General features: G+C 38.1%; 1 protein-coding gene and 1 pseudogene across 7 annotated transcripts in view; one reads left to right on the plus strand and one right to left on the minus strand.

Annotated features, from left to right (window-relative positions):
• The window catches only part of KANSL1 (KAT8 regulatory NSL complex subunit 1), a 183302-nt gene that overhangs the window by 116339 nt on the left and 52527 nt on the right, over window positions 1-14436 (minus strand). The window lies entirely within an intron of this gene.
• On the plus strand, window positions 11414-11510 carry LOC123854862 (U6 spliceosomal RNA; annotated as a pseudogene).

The following is a 14436-nucleotide window of genomic DNA, read 5'->3' on the forward strand; positions in this document are numbered from 1 at the left end:
AGATGGGAAAATTTAACAAGTCAGTCTATAAGCCTGCCACAACCACAGCCAGCCTAAAACTATGTTATAGGTCATTCCAAGTTATGAATATGGGGGAGGAAAAGCAGTCCTTCCTCCACAAAAACACCTAAATCCCATTTGACATGTATTAAAATAATAATCCAAATCATCCAGACAGTATCTGATAATGTTTAGCCTAAGCACTCCCCACTGGAATGCAAACTCCAGAGAGAGCACAGGTTTTTTTGTTTGTTTTTCTGGGTTTTTTTCCTATTTTGTTAACTGCACTGGAGAGCTCCTGACAAATAATAAGCACTCAAATTAAGTATTTGTTGATGGGCCAATCAACATCAGGAAATCATTTAAAGACTCTAAAGAAAAAAATATATCTCTTACTATCTCCAAAGATACTGAAAAAACATCGATAATATATTCACAGTTGTAACAAAATTCCTTATTGAATTAGAAATTAAAAGAACCGTGAATGCCCTAACAAAAGACAATTATCATAAACTGATAGCACAAATCACACTCAATGGCAAAACATAACTTCTCTAATTAAAGTCAGGACCCTGATAAGAAAGTCCCCTAACTCTGATACTATTCTACCATGTACTAGAAGGTTCTAGTCTGTGCAATCAGACAAGAAAAAGAAACACAAAGTCTTAACAATTAAAAAGGAGAAAACAGGGTGCCTGGGTGGCTCAGGCGTCTGCCTTTGGCCCAGGTCATGATCCCAGGTCTGGGATTGAGTCCCACATCGGGCACCCTGCTCCACAGGGAGTCTGCTTCTCCCTCTGCCCCTCCTCCCACTCGTTCTCTCAATCTTTCAAAATCTTTCGAATAAATCTTTAAAAAAAGAAAAGGAGAAAACAGAATGTCACTGTCACTCAGGTGACTTATTCATTTAGTAATATCAAATAAAAATAAGTCAAAGAATTTCTAAGAGTAGGAAAATTCAGTAAGGCAGCCAAAAACAAACAAACAAAAATCAACGTATAAAATCGAGTTTCCCCAGATATCAACAAGAAATTATCTCATTCTTAATAGCATTAAAATCTGCAAAATATCTACAAATAAATATAATAGGAAATGTGCAAGGCCTACAGAAAGAAAAGTATAAATTTTACTCTAGGGTGCCTGGGTGGCTCAGATGGTTAAGCGCCTGCCTTTGGCTCAGGTCATGATCCCAGGGTCCTGGGATCAAGTCCCGCGGAGCCTGCTTCTCCTTCTGCCTCCTTCTCTGTGTGTCTCATGAATAAATAAATAAAATCTTAAAAAAACAAAATGTTTTTTACTCTAGACCTCAAGAGAGGAAAATACCACAACTTTGGAAGACCTAATGCTGTCAAGATGTCATATCTCCAAATTAATGTACAGTCACAAAACAGTCCCAATCCAAATCCCAACAGGATTTAAAGGAAGCTGATAAACTGATTCTAAAATTCATATGGAAGAAGATAATGAGCAAGACCTTCACAAAAATATACATATAATTTTAAGGAAAAGGAGAGTGCAGTTACTCTATCAGATATTTCAAGCTATGGCAAGTAGTATATATTTTATCCATTTAAAGCTTTAGTAGTTCATTATATTACTTTATTATATATTACTAATTCATTATATTATTATAGTATTCCTTATATTACAATTCATTATAGCTTTAGTAATTCAAACAGTCTGACATCCATGCAGGAACTGACACTGCATCAAACAGGAGACAACACATCAACATAAATATATATGGAGTTTGTTTACAATAAAAGTGTGCTATTTCTAATCATATAAAAAGAATGTTCTATTCAATATATTGTTTAGGAATAACTGGTTATCCACTGGCAGCCAGGGGGGGTTAAAATGTTGCCTCAAACCATACACAAAAACATAGATACAGAGAACAGATTGGTGGTTGCCAGAGGCAGAAGGCTGGGGGTGGACAAAATGGGTGAAGGAGTCAAAAAGTAAAAACCTCCAGTTATAAAAATATAAATCACGGGGATACAATATATAGCATGGCAAGTAGAGCTAGTAACACAGTACTGCATATCTGAAAGTTGTTGGGAAACTAAAACTTAGAAGTTCTCATCACAGGGGCACCTGGGTGGCACAGTCAGTTGGGCATCCAACTTCTTGATTTCGGTTCAGATTGTGGCCTCACAGTCATGGGATGGAACCCCACATCAGGCTCGGCCCTGAGTGCAGAGTCTACCTGGGCGAGTGCAGAGTCTACTTGGGATTCTCTCTCCCTCTCCCCTCCCACTCATGCTCTCTCTCAAGTAAATAAATAAATAAATCCTTTTTTTAAAAAAGTTCTCATCACAAGTAAAAAAAAAACATTCTTTAACAATTTAGTGATGGATGTTAATCAGACTTATTGTGATCATTTTGCAAAACATACAAATAGTGAATCATGTTGTATACCTGAAACTAACATAATACTGTATGTCAATTATATCTCAGTTAAAAAGAAAACCAATTTTAAGAGCTAAACATAAAGGCTACATACAGTCAATCCTCTCAGAGAAACATGTCTCCCAACGAAAGGCCTTACACTCCAAGTAATTTCCTTCCATTTCTTTCCCTTCCCACGCACTAATACATATTCCTTCTTGCCTCCCCTAGTTCCATCAATATTCTGCTAATTTTCTAACATGAATATCCAGTCATGTCAAAAGTTTACTTAAGTGTGTAACCAATGAGGGCGCCTGGGTGGCTCAGTTGGTTAAGCGACTGCCTCCGGCTCAGGTCATGATCTTGGAGTCCTGGGATCGCGTCGGGCATCGGGCTCCCTGCTCAGCAGGGAGTCTGCTCCCTCTGACCCTCCTCCCTCTCCTGCTCTCTGTCTCTCAAATAAATAAATAAAATCTTAAAAAAAAAAGTGTGTAATCAATGAAATACGTTAGATTTGGAGTCAAGAACTCTAGTACAACCTTGACTCTTAACCTAATAATTCTTAGCACGGTCATTTGACCTCTCTGTCCTGACGTTTCTCAACTGTAAATGACAAATTTGTGCCTATTCCCAAAATAAGTTTTAAAATGTTCTATATTTTGGGCACCTGGGTAGTTCAGTTGGTTAAGCGACTGCCTTCAGCTCAGGTCACGATCCTGGAGTCCCAGGATCAAGTCCCACATCGGGCTCCCCACTCAGTGGGGAGTCTGCTTCTCCCTCTTACCCTCTCCCCTTTCATGCTCTCTCTCACTCTCAAATAAATAAATAAATAAAATCTTTAGAATGCTCTATATTTCATCAGTCTTGCATTTGTACCTTTCTTTCCATTTTATGCCCATCACTCTGGTTCAAAAGACTTTTACTCACAGATAGGTTACTTGCCTATAAGTCTTACCCTGGCTTCCAAACCATCCTACACTTCCAATCCATTCACCCCACATCACTATCAGAGATTCTTTTATCAGCACTCCAACCATGCCATTCCATGTTAGTGATTCTGCACTAGTCGCAGATGGCTCTCTTCCCTGTTACCCAACACAACATCCTCACCCGAGGTCACTCATCCTTAGATCTGAAACATCCTATTTCCTCTTGGAAACCTAAGTGTCATCTCGGATCAAACTAAAGTTCCACTCTTCTCTGGGTTTCTGATCACCTTAGCCCAAAGTAATCACTCTTTCCTCCTAAATCTCAGCATTTAATGCCTGTATCATGCATCTAATTACAATTAAGGCGTTCACTGCCATTCTAATGCTTCCTTTTCTACTTGAATGTGGGAGAAAAAAATCAAGTCCAGTAAATTACTCCTTGAAGACAGGAACCAAGTTCTCAATTCTTAAGTGTTTTCATCATTCCTTATTTTACTATCAGAGAAGTATTTCCCTTGTCCTTTAGGGGCAAAGTCAATCTTGATGACAGATGATCTTGAAAGGCTAGGCTCCAAATAATTAAGAATTACCTTGAAAATTTTTATATCTATTATTCTTTGCTTAGGGAATTCTGGATCACCTTTTCTGGAATTGCCACAGGGACACTTTAGACTATCCTTAATCATGACACATACTAGTTTCTATTCAGATTATCAACTATAGTAACTTCTATACCTGTTGAAGGACTATCTGTTAAGGGAATATAAGGCCTAGCTCTTGGAAGGCGGGCCTGCTGGGAAACACCTAAGAGCAATACTGCACCTCACCCTTCCACAAGTTTTTCAGTCAATCTTAATGTTTATGGATGAAATCAAGGAAATGTGTCTCATCTAATCATACCATTACACTGTCTATTTAGAATAAAGCATGTAAGTGTAAATAATCTAACACTGCTTTGGACATTAACAAACAATAACTTCCTGCACCTAATAAAATGGAAAACCAAGTACAGCTGACCCTTGAACAACACAGGTTTGAAGAGTACAGGTCCACTTATACATGGATTTTTTTTTCCCAATAAATACAGTACAGTACTTTCTCTTATTGTTTCCCATAACATTATCTTTTCTCTAGCTTACTTTATTAGCTTATCAATTATTATTTAAATTACTATTATTCATTACTTGCTGTCTCAGCTTATGTATATAATACATACTACATACAAATTATGTGTTAAATGACTGTTTATGTTCTTAGGCTTCTAGTCAGCAGTAGGCTATTAGTAATTAAGTGTTGGGAGAGTCAAAAGCTATATGTGGATTTTCCACTACACGAGAGGTCGACATCCTTAACCCCCATGTTGTTCAAGGGTCAACTCTATATACATATCACATCATGTCTTGAATGTACACTTGAAAATATCAAAGTCACCTCACACCTCTCAAGCCTGAGATCTACTTACTATCAAGTTATGATTAAGAACAAACTAAGAGAATTCTCAATTGGGAGGAAAATCACTGCACCAAGCAAACTTCCTGCAAATACAAAATTAGCCTTTCCACTTAAAACTTCCAAGTCAAATTTCTTCTGTGAATGCTTGAATGTATTTGCATAAGAGATCAATTTCAAATACAGCTGGGAAGAAGCAAAATGAGTCTTAAGCAAGCCTCACTCTTGTTTTCATCTTACAAAGAGAAGATTGGCCTGTCTTCCAGCCTTGTGAATAAAGATCTTGCAAAATTCACTATGCAAAGGGTGTGCCCAAAGAATACTTGGTGGAAAAATCTGCTGGACAAGTGCCAATTTAAAAAGAAAAACATTTTCACCCAGTTGGAAATCTAGAGAAACAGTGGTTGCAGCAACTCAGCTTAAAACTCTCAAGATCTGAAGAAAAATTTTTAAGAAAAAACCCAGATCTTTTCATTCTCAAGAGTAAAATTCTATGAAAGGCAATTGAATGAATCAAAGAAAGAGTCATCTATGTTAACTTTATGCATCTAGGCAGTAACTAAAACTCCACGTTTGATGTTTGACAGTGTCAAAGGGCAACTGGTCTCTAATTCTATATAAATGAACTTTACAATCTGTAATTGCCTTTAATCAATTATTTCTGGGAAAGAAACAGGAATAAAAGAGAACTTTTTATTGTTTTCTTTTAAAAAATGAAAAAATGTTTATTGTTTTGCTTATTTGGTTTTTGGGTTTTTGTTTAAATATTTTATTTATTTATTTGAGAGAGAGAGCAAGACAGCACAAGCACGGTGAGCAGCAGAGGGAAAGAGAGAAGCAATGACTCGAGGCCCGATCCCAGGACCTGAGAAAAAGGCAGACGCTTAACCAACTGAGCCACCCAGGCGCCCCTGTTTTGCTTGGGGGGGAGGGCAGATATAGAGGACTGTTTTTCATTAGGGATATTTATTTCCAAAGTATAACATTCCAACAGCTTTATTCAGCAAAGAGGATACCCATACGGTAAAGCCCTTTGTCTTCACTCTCTCACTATCCCCCATTCTCAGGGTCCATACCTTCCTTTCAGATTTCTGCATTGCCGTAAGTGGAACACAATTAAAAAAATAAAATGACAGTTACTGCAGGTATACACACTGGCACCAGGTTGCCTCATGAAAGAAACAAGTGATCAGACTGCTGCTGCAGCTCTGCCACTAACTCCCTGACGGGACCAAGTCTGCAGACCCCCTATGGAAATACAGGCAGGATGAGCTCCATGAGGGATTGCTCAGCGGCTCAGCGGCTCAGCATACTTCAACAAGATGGACAGAGTGCCTAACAGTGATAAAACTCTTTCCCATCCCAGTCTGGGTCTCATCACTACAAAACAACAAGTGACATTTTCCAAAAAGGTGTAATTTAGACTTTGTAAGTGAGGAACCTAGGAAGATTAAAAGACAAAATTAAAATGAACAATTCTCAACAATAGTGTAGAACTTTTTTACCATATTGCTCCCTAATCCCACAAATGCTAAGAAAAATAATAACCTCCGGTTCACTCTTCAAGTTTTCTGGTGATTATCAAATCAATAAAAATAAGATACTGAATGTTAATCATAAACTCCATACTCAGACATGAAAACAACACAAACCCAGATAAGTGGGTGGAAAAACCAATCAGGATATTCTTTAACTGCTGTTTTATGCCTTTCAACTTCCTATAATAACCAGACTCACCAGAAAAAGATTTTTTGAGGAAAATACTTCAAAAAACACTAAGGACATGCTTATAATTCATATATCAGTCATAAGCACAATGCAAGACTAAAGGAAAAAGAACATAAAATACTTCCATATTTTAAAAGACTTCTTTTTCCAGCAACTGGGGAAATAAGGATTTTTCCACATAAGTTAAAATACAAATCATCCCTTTAGAATGTCAAAAATGTTTTTAAAAAATTATGAACTAGGTCACTTCTCTGGATTATTTATTATAGTAGAGGAGAAACACCTTCCCATCATGCCTCATGATCAGTGCCATGCCCACCAGTGTACTGTACAGTCAGAGAGGCATCTAAAGAGCAATGTCCCTTCAAGTTGCTCCATTTCTGGAAACAGAATCTTCTTTCTGCTCCCTCCCAGTCAGTTCAGTAGAAAAATACTCATAGAAAGAGCAGCAAGAAAGAACTAGCTTTTTATCTTCACTAAAGTAAATTATGTAACATGTTTATAGTCTTGGGCCTCAACTGTAAAATGGAGATATCACCTTCATCATATGAATGTTTTAAAGATTAAATAAGATACCAAATGTAGGGGGCACCTGGGTGGCTCAGTCAGTTAAGCGTTTGCCTTCCACTCAGGTCATAACCCCAGGGTCCTGGGATAGAGCCCTGTGTCCTGCTCCGCGGGCAGACTGCTTCTCCCTCTCCTCCCCACCTGTGCTCTCTCTCTCGCTATCTCTGTCGCTGTCTCTCTCAAATAAATAAAATCTTAAATAAATAAATTCTTAAAAAAAAAAAAAGATACCAAATGTAAACCACCTAACATATAGGAAGTGTAATCAATACATACTAATTCTCTTGTTTCCTTCTCTTTTTTTAAAGAAGTCACTCTAGCCACTTCCCAGATGCTAGGTCTGCCCTAGCAAAATGACCCTCCCAACCCATCCAACCTCTATTCCATACAAGAAACGAATAACAGGTTATTGCAGGCCAAAGAGTGTATCTGGTTAAGATACAGACTATTTACCTTTCCTCAAAATTTATTACCAAATTACTTAATATTACTATAAAGTCTCTTGAATATAAAGTTAAATGCCCTATTTTACATTATGTTTGGTAGATTTCTTTTCATCAACAAAGTCTAAAGGGCAATTTGCTTCTGCTTCCACTAATACAGCTCAGTGTTTATGCCCAGGCTGTGGGTAAACAGCCTAGAATAATACCTTGATTTCTTGTTAGCTGTGAGACATTAAGCAAGCTACTTAAACTTTTCATTTCTCATTCTCAGTCTGTAAAACTAAGATAATACCTACACCTCATTGTATTGTGAGAACTAAATAAGTTAGTAAGTATAAGCACTTACAACACTGCCTACACCTCAGAAATATTCAACCAACGTAAGCTATTATTTTTTTCCTAACATGTTTCAACTCTGTTGTCTGATTAGGCAAAGTAGGTTAAAAATGTTGTTCCCTAGTTCCAACAAATCACTTCAGTCAGTCCCCTCCCCCCGGGGTTCTGTGATCTCCCAGGTTTCATACTAATTTAGTCCCAATGGTCCTAAGTTCTGGATCCCCCAGTTTCTATTTTCCCAGGATGCATCAAGTGCCAGAACAAATGGGAAAAAAAGATTAAAGGGTGAGCAAAAAAAACCATTTACTACACATACACGCTTCTCATTTAATCCCCTGGCTCATGTCCTCTATTAGGCAAAAGTAAAACAACCTGAAAATGATTTAAAATTGAATATAACCCCTCCTTCCTGGTTGTCATTCCTCAAATCCTCACCAACCCCCCAACCTTTTCTCCACAAATCCTCTTACCTGAGAGTTCTGAGTATAATCTATACAGTTGCTACAATGCTACTAAATAGGTTACCAGGGCAACCTGCAACATTTGTACTTGACCAAAAACTTTCCAGGATATTCTACTTGAGGAAAAGACTCTCCAGACACTTTTATCAGATTGAAATTGATTTCAAAACAACTTTGTTCATCACTTCAATGCAAAACCCTTCTTTGTAACTAAACAAATATAAAATCAAACAGGCTGAAGTGGCCACAAAGCATTACGGGGAATCCAAAATAGTAAAATTTACTTTATATATATTATATACTACACCCATTAGTTAAAATTTTAGAGACTCAATGTTCTCTTTACATTGAATGTAAGAGCATAATTTCCCCAGGTATACAATGGGAAATAGGAAAAAAAAGAATGAACTGATAGATATTAAAGGACATGACCTGAGGTATAAATTTCTGCCTAGCCTGCAAATTAGTCTGTTTTGATCTTTGTTTAGGGAAAGAGTAGAGAAACTAATTATATTACTATTCATTTGAGGGGTGCCTGGGTGACTCAGTCGGTTAAGCAACGGGCTCGATTTCAGCTCAGGTCTTGATCTCAAGAGTCATGAGTTTAAGACCCACATTGGGCCCCTTGCTCGGCGTGGAGTCTACTTAAAAAAAAAAAAAAAAAAAAAAAAGATTACTATTCATTTGAAATAAAATGTGGTCCCATGCTTTCCCTTTTCTACTAAAATAATTTATCATGCACATGGAATCTAACAGGGTGCTATGCAAATGACACTGAAACCTCTGGGTATACCCAACAGCCAAAAATGTTTAAATGAAAATTGGCAGGTGCCCACCACATTCAATAACCTCCTTCCAACTGTTCCTTCATCTCAGCATAGCCATTCAATCTAGTTATTCCTGCCAAAAACCTAGGAATCACTCATAATACCTCTTCCTTCTCTCTCAACATCCACTCGTCACATCCAATCAATCACAAATTCTAGTCACTCTATCTCCAATATTCCATTCTCTCACTCTTTCCTGCCGAAGTCTGAGTCCACCATTCTCTCTTAGCTGGTTTACAACAATAGCCTAACTGGTCTCCCAAAATCTACATCCACTTTGCTCTTCACACAATTACAAGAGGTTTAAAAAAAAAAAAATCCAAAGATGTTTAAACATCATTGGCTCCACAATTAACATTTTAAATGTGAGATAACCAACAAAAACACCGATATGACTTGGCCCCTAACTACCTCTCTGGCTCATTTCTCATCACTCTCCTTACACTGTGCCCTGTTTTTGAAAGTGTCAAGCACCTCCCATTCCCAAGGCCTTAGCATATGCTGTTTCCTCAGTCTGTAGCACACTCTTCCTTCTTCACCACCAATCATTTTTCATCATTCAGGTCTCAGCTTACAAGTTACTTCTTCAGTATACTTGCTATAATATCCCCACCCATTTTAATTAGATGTTCCTGATATGCACCCTTCAAAGCTCTCTGAACTTCACTTCTGTAGCACCCACAACCACTGTAAATACATCATTAACTATATGATTACTTGCTTAAATAATTAGTCTCTCTTTCTAACCTATATTGTCCACAAGGACAGGGCAGGGATTGTATCTTACTCACCACTATATACCCCTACCATCTAGCACACCTCAGTAGGCAGTCAATACACCTGATAAATGAATTCATCCATTTCAAAGTCTCCAAAATAAGGCTTTGAGGTACAGATCCACTCCTCACTTTGTTTATACAGGATTACTTGGAAGCCCATTTCCTGATTTTTTAACACTTGCTGGAATGTGCAAAGGAATACAGAAATTTCATTTTTAAGACACTAGTAAAGAACCTGGACCTTCACGTGCTATTAGGGTTATTTTGCAAAATGTATTCTTACAATCACCCACGGCTTGAAACTCCATCTATCATACTCCCTCCTTCACCGACCCCTCACATCCACTGTTAATCAAGTCCCACTAACTCTGGGACGCCTGGGTGGCTCAGTCGGTTAAGCATATGCCTTCGGCTCAGGTCACGATCCCAGGGTCCTGTGATCAAGTCCCGCACTGGGGTCCTGGGATCAAGTCCCGCACTGGGCTCCTATGCTCAGCGGGGAGCCTGCTTCTCCCTCTGCCTGCCACTCCCCCTGCTTGTGTGCTCGCTCTGTCTCTGATAAATAAAATCTTTAAAATATAAATAAATAAATAAATAAATAAAAATAAAGTCCCACTAACTCTACTTCTGCATCATCTGAGCTTTTCTCTTTCCTCTTTATACTACATTTATCACTCTTACCTATGTTGCTAGGTCTCAAAAGAACACCCCAGTCCAGCCAACAAAGCCCCATGCCTTTTAGCCTCTGTCCTCACTGTACACTGTGCCTTCTGCCTATACTGACCTCAGTCGGCCACAACCAAAAGAAAACTCCGTACCAAAATCCTAGCCACCCTTCAAGGCTCTTTCTAATGTCCTTTCTTCCCAGTTGCATCAACCAGCTGTGATCTCTTCCTGTTTCATTTACGTCATCTAATATTTGCCTTATATTACTGTGTGCTAGGCACTGCTCTAAATATTCATCTTTGTCTTACCATTTATCTAAAGTATACTTGAAGATAATCCGTTTATTCACCTACCTCATCTCTTGCCTCTTTTACATTTGCTCATTTAGTAAATACTTATTCTATGGCCATTTCAGTACTACCATAAGAGTCCTTTCACTCAATTTTAGAGAATGAAAACACCAGTCACAAGGCCACAGAAAAAAAACATCTATAGCAACTAGATCTGCAGCAAATGGGTAACCCCCGAATTCCTTGTTGCCTAACTTCCTTCCTTCAGAATCACTCAAGAAACACCAAGAATAAATTCTGTCTACATATCTTAGAAAAAAGGAAGGAGGGAGAGGGAAAGGGGAAAAATACAGAAGCTCCTATTTCTGCCACTGGATGTCATATGCAGGTTAGCAGAAAAACAAGGGGCATTAAATCAAAAGTGTTCCACAAATGAGTTTATTCACCTCTGAAGTAAGTTCTATAAGAACACAATGGAATTATTCTCAAGTACGTATCCCCACACAGTATAGTCACTTTAGTGGACTATTAAAAAAAACAAAACAGTGCTTGCTTCGGCAGCACAAATTGGAACGATACGGAGAAGATTAGCATGGCCCCTGCACAAGAAAGACACGCAAATTCGTGAAGCATTCCACATTAAAAAAACAAAAACAAAACACACACACACACACACACACAGGCATTAAAAGAATCAAAGCTGTAAGTCACAAGTCAAGAAGGCCGTTTTGCTTCAAGTTACACCAGTGACTTATAGGGACTTTTGCTTCAGTTTCCCCAAATGCAAAAAACAAAAACAAAAAAACTACAACAAAAACAACAACAAAAAACAGTGCTGAGAACAGCTCCATCAATCCATGTTATTTAAAGATAGTATAGTCACAATTTAAAGTAGTCTTGGCCTCAGAAGTTAACTAGTCAATTCCTTCATTTCGATTATAAAAACTAGCCCTATAGCTAGTCTATAGCAGAGACGGATTAGATATGACTTAGTTCTCCTGGCTAATACTACTCTCACTCCATCATTCTATGAAAGGATAACGAATAGCAGAATAAGGACAAATCAAGTTGACTACGACCTCTGGCAACATCATTTGTGTATACTTAATAAATTCAAATAGGAAGCTACAACACAAAGCATTCCCTGATACCTAAAAAACAAAACCTACAAACACACAAGTAATTCGGTATACACTGAAATCTTTATTAACAATTCCAAGAGGATGAAATTCCCCCAGAAGAAAAGTCACTGCAATCAAGATAATCCAAAATTCAAATAATTTCTTTAATGTCATTAAACCAAACATCTAGTTTATTTTTACCCAACCTTGATCGGAAACAGACTTCAGGAGGCTATCAAATAAAACACAGGTTAGCATAAATTAGGCCAGAAATAAAAGCATGAAAATAAAACAAGAACAAGGAGAACAAAATGAAGCCAAGAATGAGGCTTAAAAAAAGGTACAAGACCTACAAGCTTGGCTCTAAACTTCCAAAAGCCAACGGGACAATAGAAACCTAGTGAACAACACAAATTATAGCATCCAGGTAATAGACACAGACTTAAAAACTTAAGAAAAAAACTCAGTCTTGGTTGTTTATCTTTCTCCCTGAGGTCCTTATAAAGAAAGCACTGTGTAATATAAAGATATACGTAATATATATAAAACAACATATATTTCAGTAGTCCTAATGAAACATTTTATGGGATTCTTTTTTTTTTTTTTAAAGATTTTATTTATTTATTTGAGAGAGAGAGACAGAGAGAGCACAAGCAGGGGGAGGGGCAGAGGAAGAGGGAGAAGCACACTCCCCTCTGAGCAAGGAACCCATTGCAGGACTGGATCACTAGGACCCTGGAATCATGACCTGAGCCGAAGGCAGATGCTTAACCAACTGAGCCACCCAGGTGCCCCTATGAAGGATTCTTTTTATAATGACCACCAAGATAAGCCTATAATATTATACAGTTAAGAAAAAACAGGGCACCTGGGTGGCTCAGTTGGTTAAGCAACTGCCTTCGGCTCAGGTCATGATTCTGGAGTCCCGGGATCGAGTCCCACATCGGGCTCCCTGCTCAGCAGCGGGTCTGCTTCTCCCTCTGACCCTTCCCCTCTCATGCTCTGTCTCCCATTCTCTCTCTCAGATAAATAAATAAAAAATCTTTAAAAAAAAAAAATAAATAACAGTTAAGAAAAAATATATATTTTTTTTTTAGAAAAGAGAAGTTTATATAACTAATGTCCAGGTACCCAAAACACTACTAAGAACACATTTAAGAGAATATCTGAAGAACAAGAATCATATGATCCTCTCAATAGATGCAGAAAAAGCTTTTGACAAAGTACAGCATCCTTTCTTGATCGAAACTCTTCAGAGTATAGGGATCGAGGGTACATACCTCAATATCATAAAAGCCATCTATGAAAAACCTACAGCGAATATCATTCTCAATGGGGAAAAACTGAGAGCTTTCCCCCTAAGGTCAGGAACGTGGCAGGGATGTCCACTATCACCACTGCTATTCAACATAGTATTGGAAGTCCTAGCCACAGCAATCAGACAACAAAAAGAAATCAAAGGCATCCAAATTGGCAAAGAAGAAGTCAAACTCTCACTCTTTGCAGATGATATGATACTTTATGTGGAAAACCCAAAAGACTCCACCCCAAAACTGCTAGAACTCATACAGGAATTCAGTCAAGTGGCAGGATATAAAATCAATGCACAGAAGTCAGTGGCATTCCTATACACCAACAACAAGACAGAAGAAAGAGAAATTAAGGAGTCGATCCCATTTACAATTGCACCCAAAACCATAAGATACCTAGGAAAAAATCTAACCAAAGAGACAAAGGATCTGTACTCAGAAAACTATAAAATACTCATGAAAGAAACTGAGGAAGACACAAAGAAATGGAAAAACGTTCCATGCTCATGGATTGGAAGAACAAATATTGTGAAGATGTCAATGCTACCTAGAGCAATCTACACATTCAATGCAATCCCCATCAAAATACCATCCACTTTTTTCAAAGAAATGGAACAAATCATCCTAAAATTTGTATGGAACCAGAAAAGACCCCGCATAGCCAGAGGAATGTTGAAAAAGAAAAGCAAAGCCGGCGGCATCACAATTCCGGACTTCCAGCTCTATTACAAAGCTGTCATCATCAAGACAGCATGGTACTGGCACAAAAACAGACACATAGATCAATGGAACAGAATAGAGAGCCCAGAAATGGACCCTCAACTCTATGGTCAACTAATCTTTGACAAAGCAGGAAAGATTGTCCAATGGAACAAAGACAGTCTCTTCAACAAATGGTGTTGGGAAAATTGGACAGCCACATGCAGAAGAATGAAACTGGACCATTTCCTTACACCACACACAAAAATAGACTCCAAATGGTTGAAAGACCTCAATGTGAGACAGGAGTCCATCAAAATCCTAAAGGAGAACACAGGCAGCAACCTCTTCGACCTCAGCTGCAGCAACTTCTTCCTAGAAACATCGCCAAAGGCAAGGGAAGCAAGGGCAAAAATGAACTATTGGGACTTCATCAAGAT

The sequence above is a fragment of the Mirounga angustirostris genome, unplaced genomic scaffold, assembly GCF_029215605.1.
Source record: "Mirounga angustirostris isolate CCGP_5_RB_7025 unplaced genomic scaffold, mMirAng1.0.hap1 SCAF_17, whole genome shotgun sequence".
NCBI classification, from domain to species: Eukaryota; Metazoa; Chordata; class Mammalia; order Carnivora; family Phocidae; genus Mirounga; species Mirounga angustirostris.